At 49.8% G+C, this 20,519-nt stretch overlaps 1 protein-coding gene and 1 long non-coding RNA gene across 3 annotated transcripts in view; one reads left to right on the plus strand and one right to left on the minus strand.

Moving 5' to 3' along the window:
- Kcnk5 (potassium two pore domain channel subfamily K member 5) overlaps positions 1 to 20,519 on the minus strand; it is a 40,995-nt gene that overhangs the window by 6,721 nt on the left and 13,755 nt on the right. The gene's annotated exons all lie outside the window — the stretch shown is intronic.
- On the plus strand, positions 2 to 19,557 carry LOC126491371 (uncharacterized). The gene is made up of 3 exons (XR_007589383.1): positions 2 to 3,640; positions 3,828 to 4,185; positions 5,623 to 19,557. It is a non-coding gene; the product is annotated as an uncharacterized lncRNA (long non-coding RNA).

Genomic DNA, 20,519 nt, shown 5'->3' on the forward strand with positions numbered 1-20,519 from the left:
AAAAAAAAATCAACAAAACACGGGGAAGGTCAGGGCTGACATGATTTCTGGGTGCTAAAGAGGCAGCTCAGTGAGAGTCCTCCTTGCTTGGCATGCATGCATACTCTGAGCTTCATTACCAGCACAGCATAAACCTGGCCCCATGGCACACACTTATAAAAGCTGATACTGAAGAGGAGGCAAGAGGCCGGCGGTGGTGGCGCAGCCTGTAATCCCAGCACTCAGGCAGAGGCAGGCGGATCTCTGAGTTCGAGGCCAGCCTGGTCTACAGAGCGAGTTCCAGTACAGCCAGGGCTACACAGAGAAACCCTGTCTCATAAAACCAAAGAGGGGAATGAACGATCAGGATCAAGACCATCCTTTGAAGTCAGCCTGGGCTACCTGAGATCCAGCAACAACACACCTCAGAGTATCTTCACTTAACCAATATCAAAGTTTCTAGCAGTGGTCGTTGCTATACAGCTGAAACATTTTATAGAGAGGACAAGAAAGGTTGAATGATCTACCCGGGTCCACGTAGCTAGGGAGAGATGTGAACTAGGAACTTGGCTCCAAAATTTGACAGACACATGTTTCCAAATCACCCACAAAGCCAAGACAGCTTTTACCACAGGCTGCCAGGAAGAGGGCTTTTCGAAAGAGTTCCCTGGTGGTGCTGGTCCCAGGACTGAACTCCAAGAGCTCCGTATGCAATGCAACTGCCTTGGAAGTCTCCTATACCTAAGTCCTCTATGGCCTGGGAAGGAACTCCAACCGTTTTCCCTGTGGGACAGCCACTGAGTTCAGCTCAATATCTCATGGCCAAGGATGTGTGTCCTTGTCCTTGGGGATATGCAAACCAGCTAACCATCCTTCCCCCTATACACACACACACACACACACACACACACACACGGGGGCGGGGGGATGATGCTCATGTGACCCCCCTCCTGACAGACTGCTCTTCCCCGAAGATCCTTTCTTCTCTCTGCCCTGGGATAAGCAACTGTTGGGGCAGAGACAGATAAACTGGTGCTGAGTACCCTTCGAGGCGATCAAAACTGTGTTACCAGTCCCACAGAGTCCCAGTAGGCAGGGGCCCAGGGCAGGCATTCTCAAAGCACCACACCTGCTCCACAAACCTCTATCTGCCTTACTCCAAACTTCGGCTCTGCCCATCACTCAGCTCTCATCCAACCCATGGAGCTGTACCAGCTGCCAGAGCCGGCACCCGAGAGTCCTTTATGGGGAATGGGGGGTTTCAAGTTCTGTCATTCAAGGTCAGCCCCAGGGTTGACCCATCAGACTAGAGACCAGAAACTCAGCCAAATTTCCTATAAAATCCAAGCCAAGGACAGCAGGGAACAGCGAGAGCTGGAAACAAAGGCAAAGTGGAGAAGCCATCATTTCTAAGCCGCCCGAAGCATGACTGAGGTTTGGAGGGAAGGAGGGAACGCATGGATGGCTTCGAAGGAATGCACAGTTTGCAGAAGCAGCAGAGGCCGTGTAAATGGATCTGCGTACTCAGTGAAGAATTTTCCATGATGACATGCCTGCCCGACACCCCATTAGACCACAGGCCGCTTGCTGTTCTACCTCCCACTGTCATTCCCAAGCCTAGGAGACAAGGGAAACAGGGGCTCTCACAGTGACATTACCCAGGGCACTTGGAGGTGTAAGCAGTCTATGTATAAGGGCATCTTAGATGCTAACAGACCTGTAGGACCATCCAACAGGTTCTTTCTTCAATTCTGGGGGATTGAGCCCAGGGGCACACACCTGCTGGAAGATAGCTCTGGTAACAAGCCACACCTCAGCATCCAACTTTTAACTTTAAAAATCTATCTGAACAAGAGAATGAGGAAATTCTAGAGCCCCACGTGTTGACATTAAACAGATGAGGAAAAAAGGCAGAGCCATTTCAGCCCCCACCTGTTACCTCAGATAGAAATCTTAAGCCAGACAGCCCGAAATAAAACAAAGTGTGCAGGAATGGGGGTGTGACTTGACTGTAGAGTGCTCCCCTCGCCCAGGTGGCACACTTGCCATCCCAGCACTTGGAAGGTGGAAGCAGCATCAGGAGCTTAAAGCCAGCCTACGGTAGAGACTCTGTCTCAAAAACAAATAAGCAAGGAGCTGGAGAGAGGGCTCAGAAGTTAACAGCACGTCTACTCACGGAGGATCCAAGTTTGGTTCCCAGTCCCCACATCAGGCTGCTCACATCTGCCTGTAACACCAGATTCAGGGAGATCCAGTGTTTTTGGCCTCCAGGGGCACCTTCATGCATTTGCACATACCCAAATGCACACACATACATAGAATTAAAATTTATAAAAATTAGGTTTAGATAAATAAATAATAGCACTCAGGAAATAAAGGGAGGTGGATCTCTGAGTTTGAGGCCAGCCTGATCTATATATCACAAGTTCCAGACTAGTTAGAGTTATATAATACCCTATCTCAAACAAACAAACAAACAAAAACACAAACAAGCAAATCAATCAATAGAATGCCTTTGAATTGGATCTAAAATGACATTGGGTTACCACCTCTGATCATTCTCATTGAAAGATGTCAGAAAACAAGCTGCCTGTGTGTTTACAAAAAGAAAAAAGGGTAAATTCTAGATATTTTGTTTTTGAAACCATCTCTCTATGAAACCCAGGCTGATCTCAAACTCAGTTTTCCTACTTCAGTTTCCTGAATGCTGGACTTCCAAGTGTGTACCACCAACTCTGACTTCTGAAACCTTCTGGGAGATCTGAACATTTGGAAGAAGCTGAGTACACTTCCTTCACTGAAGGATGCAGAGCCTCGATGTCATGTGTAAGGCACTCAACGCCAGAGCCAGCAAGGCGACCTGCAGTCACCTTCAACAGTGCAAACTGGAGAGAGGAAGAGTGTCTCAGCCCATTCACAGGCAGCTCAACATCCCTAAACAGGACTCTCATCACCAGTCAACAGAGGACCCCAGGGTCATGCCAAGGCCTGGCCTCTACAATGGTTCCTTTCATTTACTCAATGGCACAGCCAAGTCATCAACAACTTACCACTCCCTTGGGCAGAAGATGCAAAATTAAGAACCAGTGCAGAAAGGGAAGATGACCACAATACCACAGTCAGAATTAATACAAAATGAGTATATTTTCAGTCTTCACACTTTGAATCAGAAAAGGCCAGTGGAGAAGTGGAGAGGGCTGGAGCCATGGTTCAGTGTTTGCCAGGTGGGGGTGGGGGCTGTTGTTCCAATCTAGCTGAAACAGTAAGTTCCAGGTCCATTAATTGACCCTGTCTCAAACAATGAGGCAGAGACAGAGAAAGACACTCAGTGCAGAACTCTGGCTTCTACATGTACATTCATATACCACCACCACACATACATATGTGCGAAAAAGAAAAAAAAAACTGAAAAAGTTAGCATAGGACAAAGGGGAGAGTCCTTGGTCTCAGCTGACCACAGATCAGCAAACACCAGGGTAAAAAGTAAACCCCGAAATGGATTATCTACCCAGGGTTGGAGATACCAAGTTCATTGCGTTTCAGGGTCCGTTCCACTCTGTGATAGACTACACACATCATGTAACCAAGAGCTGACAGTCGAGAAGAGCCACCAGGGAAGCTTTTGCAGAGAACAATCTGCCGCTGCAGTTATCAGCTCCTGGTACTGAGAAGTCCACCAGGGAATTACACACACACACACACACACACACACACACACACACACACACACACACACACCATATGAAGAAAGCTCTGCTTTCTGGAAGGTTGAAAGACGGTGTTCCCGGGGTGCATTGCATGCCAGGAGGGGGTACAGTTGTCAACAGACAGGATCTGTCTTCTCACAGGTTTTCTCTCATGGCTGACAGAGATGAGGCTGTCATGACACGGACGGCAGGCCACAGATTCACGGACACCCCTACCCGAGATGCCTCACCACTCAAGGGCCACCTGGCATTTGGAAGTCTTGAGAAAGAACTAAACAGCCACCCAACACAGAGTTGAAGAATACAGGAAGACATGGAGAATGGCAATGCCGGCCTTCCTGCCCTCACCCCACTGGTGGCAAGACTTTCTGAATAAGAACTTGCAGCCTCAGCCTCTCCCTCCCTGGGTTAACAAGAGCCACGGCTCACCTGCTTTCCCCGTGACTTGCCTGAGTTCTCCTGAGTCATCTACCAAGGACAGATATGGAAGATATGTAAGGTAGGCCTCTTCTGACTCAGAGTCCCTAACCCCATTCACCTTCAGGAAGCCTTGCAATGGTGGGAAGACACTGCTGTAGAAGGGTGGCAGAGGAGTAGATGGGCACACAAGGTAAAGACTTGGACATCTGTGGCAACTCCAAGCTTCCCTCCCTCCACTGCTTTAACAGACCTGGGGCTCTCCAGTGCTCCCTCTCTGTTGCTTCTCTATGCACCCTTCTCAAATGTGGCTGGTTTGGAATCTGCATGGCTCCGTGCCAAAGCTGGAACAAAGATGGGGGTGGGGAGGGGATGATCACAGAATGGGACAGTATTGCTGTGGCCAGACACCCATTTGCTTGGACTTTGACACATACAGCACCTGCCTGACTCTTCCCAATTCTGTCAGTCATCACTTGGCACAGAGCTGAGTCTAGATGTGAACTTGGGGAGGGCCAGCTACCCATGTTCCCACTGTGCAGAGCCATGGTTCTGGTGGAGACGCATGGCTGGCCATGGCTGGGATTCCACGGGGTAAGGAGGAGGCCTGAACCAGTCTCCCAGAACAGAAGGGCTGACCCAGGATGGAGGTCATCCCTGGGTTAGGGGAGGGACATGGGGGAGTCAGACAAACCCTGTTAGACAAGGCGTCCTGTTCTCAGGGTTAGGGAAACAGCTTTCGCCGGAGGAGGTGGCCCCTGTTCATTCGCAATACTCTTTAACTTGGCTCCTAAATTCACAAGAGACAATATTTTCATTTTCCGCCTAAGCCTGGAGGATGATAGAGAGAGGGGGCCGAGCCTGCACAATCCAGGCCAGGCTCCTGTTTAGAGACGGAATCGAGTTCCCCACTTGTCACCTTCATCATAAAGCCAGTGTGATTTATTGAGGTCTTACTACATGCCAAAGGTTGTGCTCAGCATTTTACATGCCTTTTAGCTCATTTAATGAGGACAGAATTCTGCTGGGAAAGACACTATCATTTTTTCCACATTGCAAATGAGAAACCAAGGATGAGACAGCAAGGAAGTAGTAACCAGAGGTCGTGGTACTAAAAGCTACAAGGCTGGGCCTAGAACCCAGGGTTCTAGTCAGGGTGATCCTAATCCCTTCCCGGACAGAGGATGCAGGAAGGACTTATGCACAGTTCCACTCCTTCCCATCAGCTGAAAAAACACTGCCCTAAACCCAGCGTGGCCACTCCCATCCAGGCCTCCAGTAAGCCAACATCTATGCCCCGACTATGAATTACGGACACCATCACAGTTTAGGACGTTTCTTTGCATAGGGCAGGGGAAACTGTGGCCAAGGCATGAGCCACATCCATCTAACCAGCAACCATGCAGTTATGCAGTCTTGCCTGCAACGCCTATGGCCACTATGGCTTCCCAAACATAGAACCCTCCTCTACTGTGTAAGATACAACCCGAGTAGCTGGCCTCTCTTCTTGCCCCTGCAGAACTGCAACCTATGGTGCGCTCCAAGCAAGAACCAGAATCTTTGCACTCTCCTTGGCTACTGCTGGATCCCTTCCCATGTTCACATGGTCCCACTGGCCTGGAAAGCCACCTCACCTGCCCAGACTGCAGATGCTGAAACCATTCAGTCTCCTCTCGGTGGCTCTTCCAGACACCATCTCCTAACTGTGTTGCTCTTACGCTGATATTTGGGCACATATGGGGACAGGTGCTGATCAAAGTACTTAAAACATTTTGTTCAGTGAGTGGCTAAGCCTTGAAAAGCAGGAACCACTATTAGTCTATTGTTAAGATGAGAAGCAGGCTCCAGCCTAAGGTCAGTGGTGGAGCTCGTACCACTATAGTACAGAGGGAGAGGGCAGGACACATGTTAAGTTGTTTGGTATGATGACGCCAGGCTTATAACACATCACCCCAGGTAATAACTAAGACAACGTTAAATGTCACCAGAAAAGGCGGGTCCCCTGCAGTATAAGCCCCAAGAAGGGAGAGATTTTGTATTCCTGGAGCTTAGGCTCTGCCTAGCATAATGTAGCTGCACAATTAAATACTGTTACGTGAGTATGGATACAGAATGGGGTTCATTTGTCTTCTGATGCCTACACACCCAACATCTTTGAGCATTGTTCTAAAGTAATTTGCTTTGCTTTTAGGTAGGAACTCATTGTGTGGCCCTGGCTGGCTTGGAATTTGCTATATAGACCAGACTGGCCCCTGCATCTCTGTGCTAGGATTAAAGGCTTGTACCATCATGCCCGGCTATAATTGCGTTTTAAACAATTTTAGCTACAACAAAGTAGAGCTTTTTGTCCATTATAAAAGGGGAGATGCAAGCCCCAGAAATGGTAGGGTGTTCAGGATAAGGCTGAATACTGGGGTGGGGAAGACTGATGACAACCTCTCACTGAGGGACAGTGGTTCCCCCAATCTAAGGGAAGGGAAAGAAGTCAGCTGGAGAGGGGATGGCGAGGGGGGGGGGCAGAGACAGAAAGAGCAAAGGAAAGGCTACAAGACAGCAGAGCAAGCAGTGACTGAGGGGAATACCCATGGGGTGACCAGATTGTCCTTCCTGCAGGAAGGACACCTGACACCTCCGGAAACCCTCACAAAGGCGGTGGCTATGGAAAGACCAGGAAAAGGAAGAAATATAGAAGTCAATGCAGACTGATGTATTTACTACCAGCCTGGCACTTCACTGACTCCTTGCCAACACCTCGCTCCAAATACACTCACCCCTAGTCACAGACAGTCCACTGTAGCGATGACAGACTGAGTCATCTTAGATACAAGCGGAACCAGTTGGACCCACCTGGGAGTGAGCTGGACAGGGTCTCTCAAAGGCCAGCAGCCTTGGGTAAACTACTTGGCTGCTCTTGGCCTGTATTTTCTGAACACACGAGGAGCATCCAGGACCCAGTGAGAGTTGGCCAAGTGTGTCTGTCATCAGCATGACAGGCTCATCTGTCTTTCTCTGTCTAAAGTAAGAACACAGACACTGTAGACAAGTCAGATCCAAGTAAAAGCCACTCCCCCACAAAAAGAAACGGGAGAAGTGTCAAATCCTGGACAGGGCGAGAAGTTCAGCCTATGCCTAGAAGGCAGGGTCCGTGAGAAGAGGTGGCAACTGGCTCTTACTTTCTCTTTCTCTATCTTCTCATCTCTTGGTTTCCTCAGGGCACATGGAGAAATCAGTGTCTCCATAGCTGGGCAGGGAGAAACCAAGGCTCACCATCCTTCAAAAGGGAACCTTATCAGCTGCCTCTAGTTTTGAGTCATCCTCACCATGAGCCAGCCAACTAAGCAAACAGGTGAGGTCAAGGCCAGCAGGGACAGATGGCTACTTCTCTGAACTTAGCTCCTAACTGTCCCCAGCGTCACAATCAACAAAAGTCTGCCTGCCACTGGCCTCACACTCACTCACTGTCCATGCCCACTGGTCTCTAGTATGATCCCTTCCAGACAAAAAGCCAGGGGGAAGCAGGCCCAACAGGAATGGAGGAGTTCTCTGCACAGAAGTCACAGTTGTTTCAGCCTACTGAGTATAGCAACTGTCTTTTTTTTTTTTTTTAAGCTACAGCCAGGCATAGGTCAAAGAAGGGAGACCCCAAACCATCCTTCATCCCTCAAAGCAGTTTAGGAATCGGGGTGAGAAGTGAGGAGTCAATGGAGAGTGTTAGTATGCCCAGCTGAGCAGTGGGCCCCCACTCAATCTGATAATCCCCACTGAGACTGGGGACATACCAAAACTATCTTGGAAGAGCTAGTGGTACCACTGACTCCCCTGGCCACCACCGCCCAGCCTGTTCGCAGATTTTTAAAAATTCTCCCAATGGTTACCTGGGGGTGGTGGTGAACATCTTTAATCCCAGCACTCGGGAGGCAGAGGCAGGCGGATCTCTGTAAGTTCGAGGCCAGCCTGGTCTACAGAGTGAGTTCCAGGGCAGCCATGGATACACAGTGAAACCCTGTCACTTTGTGGGGGGGGTCCCCAAAAGTGAGGCATGGTGATGCACGCTTGCAATCCTGACACTCCAGGAGGTAAGGGGAGAATCACACGCTCATGGCCAGCCTGGGCTATCAAAAACAGACACACACCAAACCAAACCAACAAGAAAACAAATTTCTTTCAAAGCAAACTAAAAACAAATGAAAAACTTTTGCAGCTGCCTTTAGTGCAGGGAGTGGGAGCGGAGAACTAGGGCCTTCTATCTTTCTATCTGAGCAGAGAACAGAGGGCAGGGAGGAATTCCTGGTATTTTCTTCACTGCCTTCTCCCCAGCGCAGGGTGACTGGGGTGTGTCTCAGAGGGCAGCCACAGCTCAGATCAAGAGTCCAGTCGTACCACCTTCCTCCCCGTGCCAGCGGGAGGCCCAGCTCACAACATCTTGTCTTACCCAAGAAAGAGCAGGTCTCCTTTGGGGCAGATGGTGGGGGGCCTGGGAGGGCAACACCGTGTTGTTCCTTCATCAGTTGCTGCAGTTTCAACAAGCCAGATGTCATAGCATCCTCTCTACCAAGACCTGGAGACTTTCCAGGAACCTTTAGCCTCCCTAACTACATCTTCTCTACAAAAGAAGATCTGACCATGACCTCCTAAAATTCCAGTTTTCTACCGCCCAGACCAGCGCCTTTCCTCACCCTACCCTTCCTCTTCTTTGGCATGTTCAAAATATATATTGCTTTCAGCATGGAAAATTATTACTCCCAGGTCAGGAGCCCCACTGCCAGGCCCAGTTTTCTGTCTTCTTCCCATACTCTCTTAGACCGGAGAGAAGGCCCTTCCTGTCTATACTCATGTTTCATCCTTGAAGAAAAGTGTCCAGCGCCCACCCACTGAAAAAGCAACCATCTATAGAAGTACAGGCGAGGCTCCACCCCCACACACGGCCATGGTAGCCCTGCAGTGCCTCACACCAGATTCATACTCCAAGCCCAGAAACCCAGGCAGCTCATGAGGCAGGGTGGAAAATGGCAGGCTTTAGGGGACCCACTTATCCTCCAAGAAACAGGGAGCCACAGCACAGTGACAAGTAAGTAATGGGTAGGTAGGGGATACAGTGTGGATACACTGGATGAAGAGTGGGGATGATTCACGTCCTAGGCAGGAAGTAGCAAAGGGCATGAAATTCTACCACGTGACTCAGAACAGTGAGTTAAAGTTCATGAATTACTTCTGGAATTTTATGTTGAATACTTTTGGACCACAGTTGACCATAAGTAATCAGAAATTTATAGAAAGTGAAACCACAAAGGAAGATTACTGTGCTGTGGCTTCTTGACCTGGACAGTACCTAACACAGGGGAGGGGAAGCAGTTAGCTAGGTCTTACACCCATGTGTCGATGTGTGAAGGCCAGAGACTGTCCTCTGCTTTCTTCCTCAGCTCCTATCCACCTTCATTTTTCTAGGCAAGGTCTCTCACTGAACCTGGAACTCAGATTCAGTTAGACTGGCTAGCTAGAGGGCTCCAGGAACCCATCTGTCTGTGCCTCCTGAGGGCTGGAATTACAGACACATGTTTCTGCACCTGGATTTGAGCACTGGCTGTGAACCCAGGTTCTCGTGTTTGCATGGCAAGCATTTTTAACGGTTGAACTAGCCCCCCATCCCCTCAACCAATTTTCAAAAACAGCTACCCTGGACCCAAGGTCTGTTTGTGACTGTCTTCCCATCCAGCTTTGGGATTCCCCTGCTGCCCTCCCCGCCCTCTCTCAGCAGCCTCTGTGGAGCTCAGAGACACCACCTGCAAGGTCTCACGCTCTCTCGAACTCCAGAACTCCTGGGAGCAGACTTGTGCCAAAAGGGAGCAGCAGGGTTTTTAGCAGTTACATCTGGGTTTCCGACTTTCACAGGCCTGGGAACCCTGTCCTCACTTGGAAGGGACAAAGAAAACAAAGCAGGTGGCTCTGTCCCCATTGTTCTCACCCTGGGATAGTCACCTGCCCTGTTCCCGGCAGGCAGCCGGCCCTCCTCCCATGAGTGCAGAGAGGGCAAAGTTTGGCCAGGAGTACAGGGAAAGACTGCAGGGGTCTGAGCTCAGGATGGAATGTCAGCAAGGACCCTGAGACACCCGGAGAGCTGGAAATCCCTGCGCGTGGATAGAGTCACAGAGCACAGCTGCTTGCCCAAGAACCGGCCGTGGGGAGCTAGAAAGGGCCCTTCCCTCCCCGGCACTCCAGCAGGCTCCTCTGGAGCCGAGCTGCTGGAAGACAGGACGGGCATTTTTCATGGCCCTGCAGCATCTGAGCCCCCAATTCACCACCACTGCCCTCCCAAGTGGTCCAAGTCCCTGCTCTGTACTAGTATGTGTGTCCATCTGAGATGCTGGGCCTTGAGTTTATGACGTCATCCCTTTCCACCGCCAGAATCTAGACCTCCAGGTGCACGGCACCTGATGATGATGGAAGGGGGATTCGTTTTCTTAGTGACTGGGGTTCCTGGTAGGTTACCCATGTGCACATCATAGATAGCACTAGTTAGGGGCACATGTTGGCAGGGGTGGGTGGCTCATGGAGAATGTGGGAGAATTATGGCGGATACGATCAAGAACATCGTATGCATACATGGAATTGTCAAAGAAAGTTTCTTTGTAAAGTTGGAAAAGACTCTAGATAGACACGACAGCATGGCAGGAGAATGGCCACACACTCTGATCTGATCTTGACCACATCTTTAGGGTGCACACACTTAGGCTCCCCACTTCATTCAATTCAGCATGACCTTGTGGAGAAATGGAAGGAGTGACCACAGGAAGCCATACTCAAGGTTTCTAAAAACAGCACCTTGAGTAGGCTACAAAGGAGGTCACCGTGGGAACCACTGACTGGCCATCTCCTCATCCATAGCAGACATCTGGGAAAAAGCTGGTTTGCCTGCAGCTGAGCTGCCCTGCCTCATGGCTGCTTGCATCCCGGCCTCTATAACCCAGGTCTATATGGAACACACATGTCCAGATGGCCCAATAAGATAACTTCAAAGTTCCAAGTGTCCAGTGTGGAGTCTTCCTTTGGGGGCAACTCCAGGGCAAAGATCCTGGCTTTGGGCAGATGGACCCAGGCTCTAACCACACAAGCAGGTGAAGCATGACCTAATACCATGGCTGGCTTACTTATTCATATCTATAAAACAGGAGAACCATGGTTCCATTTAGGCTAGGCTGGGAATCATGGTTCTGGACAAATAGCATGTTCTAGAAGTGGATCCTGGAAAGTGGATGTGGCCATGGCTGTTTTACACACGGAACAAGGGGCCTTCTATTCTGAGTGTCTATGACTGCTGTATGTGACATTGCCTTTGGCCACCTATCACCACCATGACAATCAGAGACTGGGACAATGGTTTGAGCTTGGCACATTTCCACCCATGCTCCTGTAGGCACCAGCCACGGCTCATGATCTTCCTTCAATCATTTCCACACATGTTCCTGTAGACACCTGTCCCGGCTCACAATCTCCCTTCAATCAGGTCTCATCTCCACCCTCTCCTTCTCTGAGGGCCATGCTCCAGGGCTTCATCACACTTCATCATGCCATTGGGCATCTGTTTATCTGACTCACTATGTATACTGACCAAATGGGTCAGAGCTCAGAAGGCAGACTCCACTCACACCACTAAACCCAAAGCAGGGCCTCCACTGGAAAGCACTCCATATTAACCAACGAAACGATGGGGTCTCTAAGACATCTGCTTGCTGGGGCATGATGTGAGCGCCCTATGGCTCAGGGGGGTGTGAGGTGCACTACCAGTGCAAGTGGTGGTGACGACTTCCAGGTCCCACTGGCTTTCTGTATCCCCAGAGGTCCTAGCCTAGTCCTTGTGGACTTTGGAACTAGATTCTAGAGGAAAGAGACTGGGTGGAGATGGGAGGGTAAGGCTGAGTGAGGGATGTTCAAAGCGGTTGAAGGTCCACTGGTCTTCTGGTGCATGCCATACCTCAGGCTCTCCTGGAAGGAGAGAGCCCTTTCAGATCGTGCAGCATCCCAATCCCAGCAGCTGTTAGTTCTACTCCACTGTGCACAACTCCCAGCTCCTGCCTCCCCAGTAGGATGCCTGCCCCTAAATCCTGCCACATGTTTCTTCTAGGTTATACCTGTACCCTTAGGAGTTTGATTGGCTCTGTCCCGTTGTGTCCTTCAAGATGTCACAGACAGGGGCTGGAGAGGTAGCTCAGTGGTTAAAAGAACTGACTGTTCTTCCCAAGGACCTGAGTTCAATTCCCAGCACCCACATGGCAGCTCACAACTGTCTGAAGATCCAGTTCCAGGGGATCTGACACCTTCACACCAATGCACATAAAATAAAGTTAAATAAACCATTAAAAAATTAAAAAAAAAAAAAAGATGTCACAGACAATGTAGCAAGCATCCCAACCCCACCTACACATCCCTCCTTCTACTGTGGCTGGCAGCCTGGATAATAATGAGTAACTAACTACCCATCCTTAAAGGCGGGGAGGGGGGGTTCTGATGATAAAGGGTTATGAAGAGCCCCATTGATTATAATTCGTTTAAGATGACCACGCGGTTAAACTGTAAACCTCTTCACTAATTAGAAAATCAAAGCCTACAGCGTGCTAGGTGGTGGTATAACTCCAGGAAAACTCCTGGTTGCTGTACCCCTCTCACCCAAATTGCGCCTCCAGATCCTGTCTGAGAGGCTGTCATCCAACCATGCTCCAAACATGCTCTCGCCCCATCGTCTCCACAAAGCTCCCTGCCCGCTCCTTCTGAAAGCCACCTGTCACAAAACCCTTCCCTTATTGCCCGACTCTAACCTAACCCCCCACCAGCCCCCGGCTGTGGTCCAAGCCCATTTCCTCTACTTTAGTCACTGGCTGGAGACAGACAACAGCTGGCCTCCATCCTCCCTGGAATAAATTGTACAAGAAACTGCCAGGAACCGGGCACAGGCATCTCGGCATAGACGTACTCTGGGGGTCAGGGGAAGGAGGGGCAGTGCAGGAATGCTTTCTCTGCCTCAATGGCTTCTGAGGAAGAAGACTGAGTCACAACTGAGACTATGACACCCCATAACCCCAAAGCTACTGCAGAAACAAGGAGGACTATGACTATCTGTAATATGGCTCTACCTCTCAAATCTCACACCCGAAGTTCTGTCCATAGGACTCCCCCACCCACACACACATTTAGTGACCACAGGGATGACATATAGTGTGTGGGGAAAAGTGACCCCTCAGGCATGTGAAGAAAGAGGGGCCACCCAAAATAGCTCCCCCGCCTACCTATCATCACTACCAAACATTGTGGGATGTGACCAGGTTAAGAAGCATAAGCCATTTGGTACTGATATGACAGAAAAACCCAGCCCGCGTTCTTCCAGGACAGTGGGGCCAGGCTGAGGTGAGGGTTGCGGTAGGAGCTGAAGAAACTCCCACTCTCACTAACCTGGGGCCCAGGACCAGGGACAAGCTAGGCAACAGGAAATGGAAAGTCTGCTGCTGGCAGAGCACAAGAATCTTACCAGAGACAATGGCCCACTGCCAAAACTAGAGGAGGACCCTACCCTGCTCACACGCCTCCCCCACCCCATCCCACCCCAGGACTCGGTAGTTTTGTTTTGTTTTGTTTTAAACAGGGTCTCACTAGAAGCCCAGACTGGCCTGCAATTTACTGTGTAGGTCCAGGCTGGCCTCGAATTCTGTGGTCTTCTTGTCTCAGCCTACAGAGTGCATGCTGTGTTCTTAAGCAAGAACATCCCTCCATACCAAGCACGTGTCACATCTTAGCACTCAGGAGACTGAAGCAAAAGGACCCTAAGTTCAAGGCCACACCAGGCCACATAATAAGTCCTTTTTTACCCCCAAACAACTATCACAAGCAAAGAGACCTTAAAATGTTTAAATCCTTAACTCCCTCAGTTTCCTACTGAGTGGTGAACACTCAGCTGACAAGTCTGCCCAATGTCAGCTACTGTCTGGTCCCCTGCCCTGAATCATGGCCTGTTTCTTCACTTATAAAATACAAACACTACCACCTGCCCACTATCCCGGGACAGTCCTCAGCATTACAGCAAAAGGGGCCACGGCAAGCATGAAGCCAGGCAGAGGCTCCTGAGCCACAAGCTTACAAAATCCAGACATAGGGATTGTGTGGAAAGGTGGGCTGGGTGTGGGCATGGGAGACGGAAGGATGAACAAATACACTGTGTTCCCAAGTCACCCGACTCGAGCAGAAGAAGAAATCCTCCCGTGAGCTTAGTTTCCCTGACAGCAGCAGGAAGGGCTTTCTGGGAATTGCCAGAGGGTCCATCCATCCGCATATCTACTGAAGCTGAGGCTCCTGAGCTGGGCCAGGTCACTTAAAAACTAACCCAGAAGCTGGAGATGGCTCAGAGCATTTGCTGCTCTTCTAGAAGACCCGAGTTCGAGCCACATGCCCATGTGGCAGTTCACAATCATTTGCTAACTCCAGTCCCAGAGGATGCAATCCCCTCTTCTGTTTTCTGGGGGATCAAGCATGCAGGTGGTGCACGTGCAGGCAAAACCCCCGTACACATAAAATGTTATTAATATAAAATTAGTACAGCATACATCAGGACATGACCTGCTGTCTTCATGGCCCTTCGCCCTCCCCATTCTAACATGAGGCTTCTGGCCAATCCTGTGAAAAACAGCATGAGACCAAAGGGAAAGATGGAAGAACAAAGTTTTTTTTTTTTTTTTTTTTTTTTTGCCTTCAATCTCCCCAGGGGCCTCTGAGCCATTGCCTTTATGGAGGGACAAAGGGGCTGTGTCTGGCTGCTGCAAAGGCCACGTACAGCCAAGGACCAGCACCCCACCCATGTGTAGGGCGGTCACTCAATCCATTTAACCCAAGAAGGTGGGACCAGAGCCATGACTGGACATTCCCTGTTCCGTGAAGCTTGGAACAGAGCCAACTGATTCATTTAAGTTTTTGCTGAGCCACAGCCATGTGCCCAGAAAGGGGCAAAACAAAGGCAGGGCAAGCCACTGCCTGCCCAGGAGGATCAGTAGCCTAAGCAGAGGCCAAGCTGGTGGATGGAAGAGTTATGCAAAAAGGTTCCTTGAGAGGACAGAGAACATGAACACTAAGGCTAGGACAGTTCCTAGGGCCCACACTGGCCCCTTAAAGGATAAGCAAAAAGTACAAAGACAGCAAAGGCAACTAGGCACAGCGGCACACCCCTGGTATCCTAACACTCAAGAGGCCAAAGCCTCCAGGAGGTTCACAAGTCCAAAGCTAGCCTGGGCTACATGGCAAGAATTTGTCTCAAAAATAAAACAAAGCAAACCAGACAGGAATAAACTAATCTCCCTTTCTCTCTCCCCACTTTAGGGTCTTCTAATCTTGCACACGCGGCCAGCCCTCCTTAGAGCAGGAACACAGGATGACTAGGCACACAGGTATGTGGGATTATTAGCACCTTCATATTGTACTCCTGTGGTTTAGAGATGATGTGAGAGCCCCCAAGGGATTATGGGATGAAATTTAATCCCCGTGGTGAATTGTTAAGAGGGTAGAAATTGTGGAAATTTAATCCAATTTGATGTTCTGAGTTGGGCCTTAGGGAGGGGATCAGGACTGGATAAGGCCATCAGGGTGGAGCCCTATGACTGAATCCTAGTAGCTTTATAAGAGTGCACACGCACACACTCCACATCAGTCTCACACTCTGGTACTTGTTTTAAACACGTGCTATAATGCACCACTTCAGAGTACTGCCAGTAAGAAACCCATCTTCAGATAGAGGCCCTTGGTGGTGGGCCAAAATAAACCTCTTTTCTTCGCAACTTACGAAGTCATCTGTGATATTGCACTATGAGCAACAGAAAACAGCCCAGCATACAGTCCAGCAGAACCCTGCACGTTGAGGTCCACTCATCTGTGCGGTCTGGTGTGGCTACTGAGCACCTGAAACTTGTCAATGCTCAGTAATATGATCTGAACTTTCTTCTTTTATTCATTTAAACAGCTTAATGAGCAATATCATATTAAGAAATAAAAGCACATCTTGGCATATCCCATTCACAGAATCTATATCAAGCATACCTGACCGCCATCTCCCCTAGTATTTGCATTCCCTGGACTGTCCATAATAATCTAATTCATATCTTGCCTGGGCTCCTGTTTCCTGTTAATCTCAAACACAGGATGAGATTTCTTGGGCCCCAAGGAAGGTGGCAGGGTTGGAGTTGTATAGAGGTCAGGACTTCACTTGTTCATAGACCTCCAGAAGAGTGCTCCCCACACCCACTCCTGCAAGACACCAACCAACCCTGGGGAACAGCCACCTGGAAGTACAATGGATGGAATTATATGCCTTTCTTGGCCCATGTCAGGCCAGTTGACCAGTCTTACACCTTGTGAGGGGGGGGGGCTATGTATTTATGTGTGTGTGAGCACATGCCAAAGTTGATTTGGGGTGTCTTCCTCAATCACTTTCTCTTTATTTTTGCAGATGGCTCTCTCGATAAACCTAGAGCTCAGTGACTGGCTGGTAGGGATGGTCAACAAGCCCCATATATTCTCTTGTCTACTTCCTCAGTCCTGGAATTAGAGGTACACACTGCTATGGCCAGCTTTTTACATGGTGTGAAAATCTAAACTCAGGTAAGATGACGGAGCCACCTCTACAGCCTGGTCTCAAACCTCCACACCTGTTTCCTCCAGTCCCTGGCACTATTCATCAGGCTTTCTAGAAAGTTCTTGTCATCCTGAGCACTGACTCCCCAGCAGGTTACACTCATGCCCACTGTCCACTGACTACTGAAGGGACACTGGCTTTGTGTTCCCCACACATTAAGAACAACCAATTAAGTTCTTTGTTATAAACACACTACAACTGTATTACGGAAAATGCATGAGGCAGAAAGAGAAAAAAAGTCATCAACAATCCAGTCTCTAAAGCTTGGCCCAGCCTAGCTTCTGTTTTTTAAATTGAATTTCTGTGACTCAGTGCTAAACTTTACACCCCCTGGCTTGTTTTTGAAAATCTCAAGTATGGCTAGAACCTCAAACCTGCTTTTAAAACCACTTGGTGAAAACCACCGTGGACCAAGCAGCTCAGGCATCAGGGTTTCCATACCATCTGGGTAGGGGCCACCCACGCCCCGGGCTGAAACACACCACTCTGATCAACAAAGGCAACCTGCAAAAGCAGAGCCACCAGGGCAGGATGTGCAATACTATGAGGACAGATAAACTGGTTTCAGGAAGCTTAGTGTCCTGAGAAATTTTAAGGTACAGGAACAAATGGCTGGGGGATACCCAAGGATACATAAGGACCCCCAACAGAACAAGCAGGGGAACTGATGACATGAAGCCTCAGTTCCTGGTATTCTAAAGACAAGACTGTCAAAACACATCTGTTAGTCTTCAGTATACTGTGTAGCAATAGGAACTTTCTAGAATAGTACCCAGAGTGCCCTCCACAACTCTAGAGCTACACTTGCCCTGGTAGGGGTGGGAGGGCACTGCCAGGCAAACTCTTAGAGAGGTGCTGAAGTCCTCTCACCAGCAACCTGTGGACCTGCCTCATGGACTAGTGTCCTGGCCAAGAGTGCTGGCAGCCCCCCAGGGAGCTTGCTGGATGGAAGGGCCTGCTTAGATCATCTTCTGGGTTGGAGGTGGGTACAGTGAAATTTGCCAAGGAAAGCCTGGGACAGCGCTGCCTCTAGGCCTGGAGGCTGCAGGCAGTGAGAGAGGCAGGAGACCAAATTCGCTTGGCTCCAGCCATCATTGATGATTGTTTAGGAATGATTATCCTATAGGGTCCTCAGTTTCGGATGCAACAGGGCACAAGTCAAGAGTCCCGTGTAGAGCAGTGAGAAAGAAAGAATGGACATGACAAACCATGAGCAGTGTAGTGAGAGATGAGGTTCAAAGGAAGCCAACCCCCAGACCCAGCAATCAGGGCATACCATAGCATCCCGACCTACATTCATTTGCTTACTGGGAGAACCTAGGGTGGTGACAATATGCTATGCTTGTACCTACCTCTGAGCACTGTATAACACCACCACAACACACACTAACCCCACCCACTTCAAAGGGAGATACATGGCATATAGTATTTCTCTTCATTCCCACTGCCCTTCAAACCAGTACTGAGTCTACAACTGGAACTCCCTGTTCAAATGGCCTTGGTGAACAAACCTTTGGCTCAGAAAGGTGCAACAGCCCCGTCACACACTGAATCTTCTGAGGCTCCCCATTATAAGTTAGCTAGTCCCACTCACTGGGCCAGTCATTCCAAGGGACGCAGGGCTAGAACTAGAGTTTAGAAGTTGGGCAGGGGTGTGTGGAAAAGCTATTCATCAGGACACCCTCCCTCTTCCTGTTACCTACACTGGGGGTGCTGACAAGACACTCCTGCACCAGCCTGCCCCACTTAGCCTGCTCACTTGGCAGCTCTGGAGGGGGCAGGGACGCTGGGAAAGGCATCTTTCCAAAGCCAACATTGGCAGAATGCATTCCACAGCCCAGGGGACGTGAGTTTTATTTGAACAGCAGTGATAGGGAGGAATGGGTCTGGCGTTCCTTCTAATCCAAGGTCCATGGACAGGTGCCTACTTCTATCCTGCATGAGGAAAGGGGCAGAGGAGCAGTAAGGATACAAAGGCCACCCTGGGCAAAACAAACACCCATAAGCTCTCTTCTTCCCCTACCCAGCCCTCAGCATACAACAAGCAAGCTAGCTGTCCCTAGCAGGGCTGTGTCTGGATGGCAGGTGAACCATGGAGGAAGGAAAGTCAAGATTCTCTACCACATGCTAGGCATCACTGTGAGGGGGGCATCACTAACCCCGGGGAAGTCAAGCGGAGGTGCCTATCACAAGGTGGCTCTAGCTGACAGAGAGGTGACAGGTGACATCTTACAACTAAGCGAGTACACCTCTCCTCCAACTCTTTAATTCTCTCTTGTGGGATCCTTTCCGGGGGTCCCCTGGCCCATACTCTGGCCAAAGGATAGGAGGCCGAGGTAGTGCACTGAGTCCAAAGGCCCCTTAAGGACATTGGGAAGAGGGGTGGAGAACAGGCTGGAGACAGGGGCACTGTTGACAGCCCTGGTATAACCTAAGTTTTCCTGATTTAAAAGTTTTTATGCCTAATATGGTAAACAAGCCTGCATATATGGTCTATTTGGGCAGAACAAAGTTGTACCTGGGATATCAGAACCCCAAAGGCTACCAACTGCTCAGTGCAGTTCCTGAAGCCAGGAGCATCTAGGAAGTGTGGAGAACACAAGGGTCTGAGAACTGGGGATGCAGTTCAGTTAGAATGCTTGCCTAGCATGTATGAAGCTTTGGGCTCCATGACCAGCACTGAATGAGAATGGTCATGGTGGTGTACTTGTCCACGATGCCAGCACTCTGGAGGTAGAGACTCAAGGTCATCCTTAGTTAAAGGTCAGCCTGGGCTACCAGAGACTCTGTGGAAGGAAGGGGAAGGAGGGAGGGAGGGAGGGAGGGAGGGAGGGAGGGAGGGAGGGAGGGAGGGAGGGAGGGAGGGAGGGAGGGGAGAAGAGAAAGAAAGAAAGAAAGAAAGAGAGAGAGAGAGAGAGAGAGAGAGAGAGAGAGAGAGAGAGAGAGAGAGAGAGAGAGAAAGAGAGAAAGAAAGAAAGAAAGAAAGAAAGAAAGAAAGAAAGAAAGAAAAAAGAGAGAGAGAGAAGACAGAGAGGAGCGAGTCTCTAAAAATACAGCACAGCTTTGCAGCAGTGCTCTGGCTCCAGACTCCTGCCTGTGTGCAGAGCAGATAATTAGCTGGATGATCCTGGCTCAATTATTCAACTTGTGTGCAAGAATCCTTATCTCACCTCAGTCAGTGCAACTCCTCCCTCAAGTCACCTGTAGTTTAACAGTGGATCTCAAGGTCACCAAAGGTCACCAGGCCAGGTGGCACAAGCCTTTTAACTCCAGAACTCCTGAGGCAGAGGCAGAAGGATCTCAGTGAGTTCCAGGCCAGCCAGGGCTACACAGTGAGACTCTCTTAAAAAGGAATGACAACAACATAAACTTCAAAGGTCTTGGCCAATTGAGGGGCCACGTGCCACAGGCGTGCAGGGCTGCAGAAAACCTCTCCTCCCACGGAAGGTCAATTTCCACTCCTGTCTGCACCAAGGCCCACCAGGATCAGCAGAAAGAATTCTGAAATCTCAAGATCAACAGTCTACCTCCTTACTCCACCCGGGCCCCAGGCCACTGTGAGGGAAGAGTGGCCTGAGGCTTTTCCAGTTTGGGGGCCAAAATACCACCAGGCTGCGGGGGCAGAGACCAGGAGAGCAGGTGTGGCCATCACCTTTGACTGCCTGACCTGCCCTCTGAGGCCGCTGTTCCCAAGAAGCCCTTCCTTAATTGCCTGCCCCCCAGCTCTAAATGCTCTTCATTGCAGGTCCCCACCC

This window comes from Alexandromys fortis, unplaced genomic scaffold (assembly GCF_014885135.2).
Source record: "Alexandromys fortis isolate MF-2015 unplaced genomic scaffold, M_Fortis_MF-2015_v1.1 scaffold_233, whole genome shotgun sequence".
NCBI lineage: Eukaryota > Metazoa > Chordata > Mammalia > Rodentia > Cricetidae > Alexandromys > Alexandromys fortis.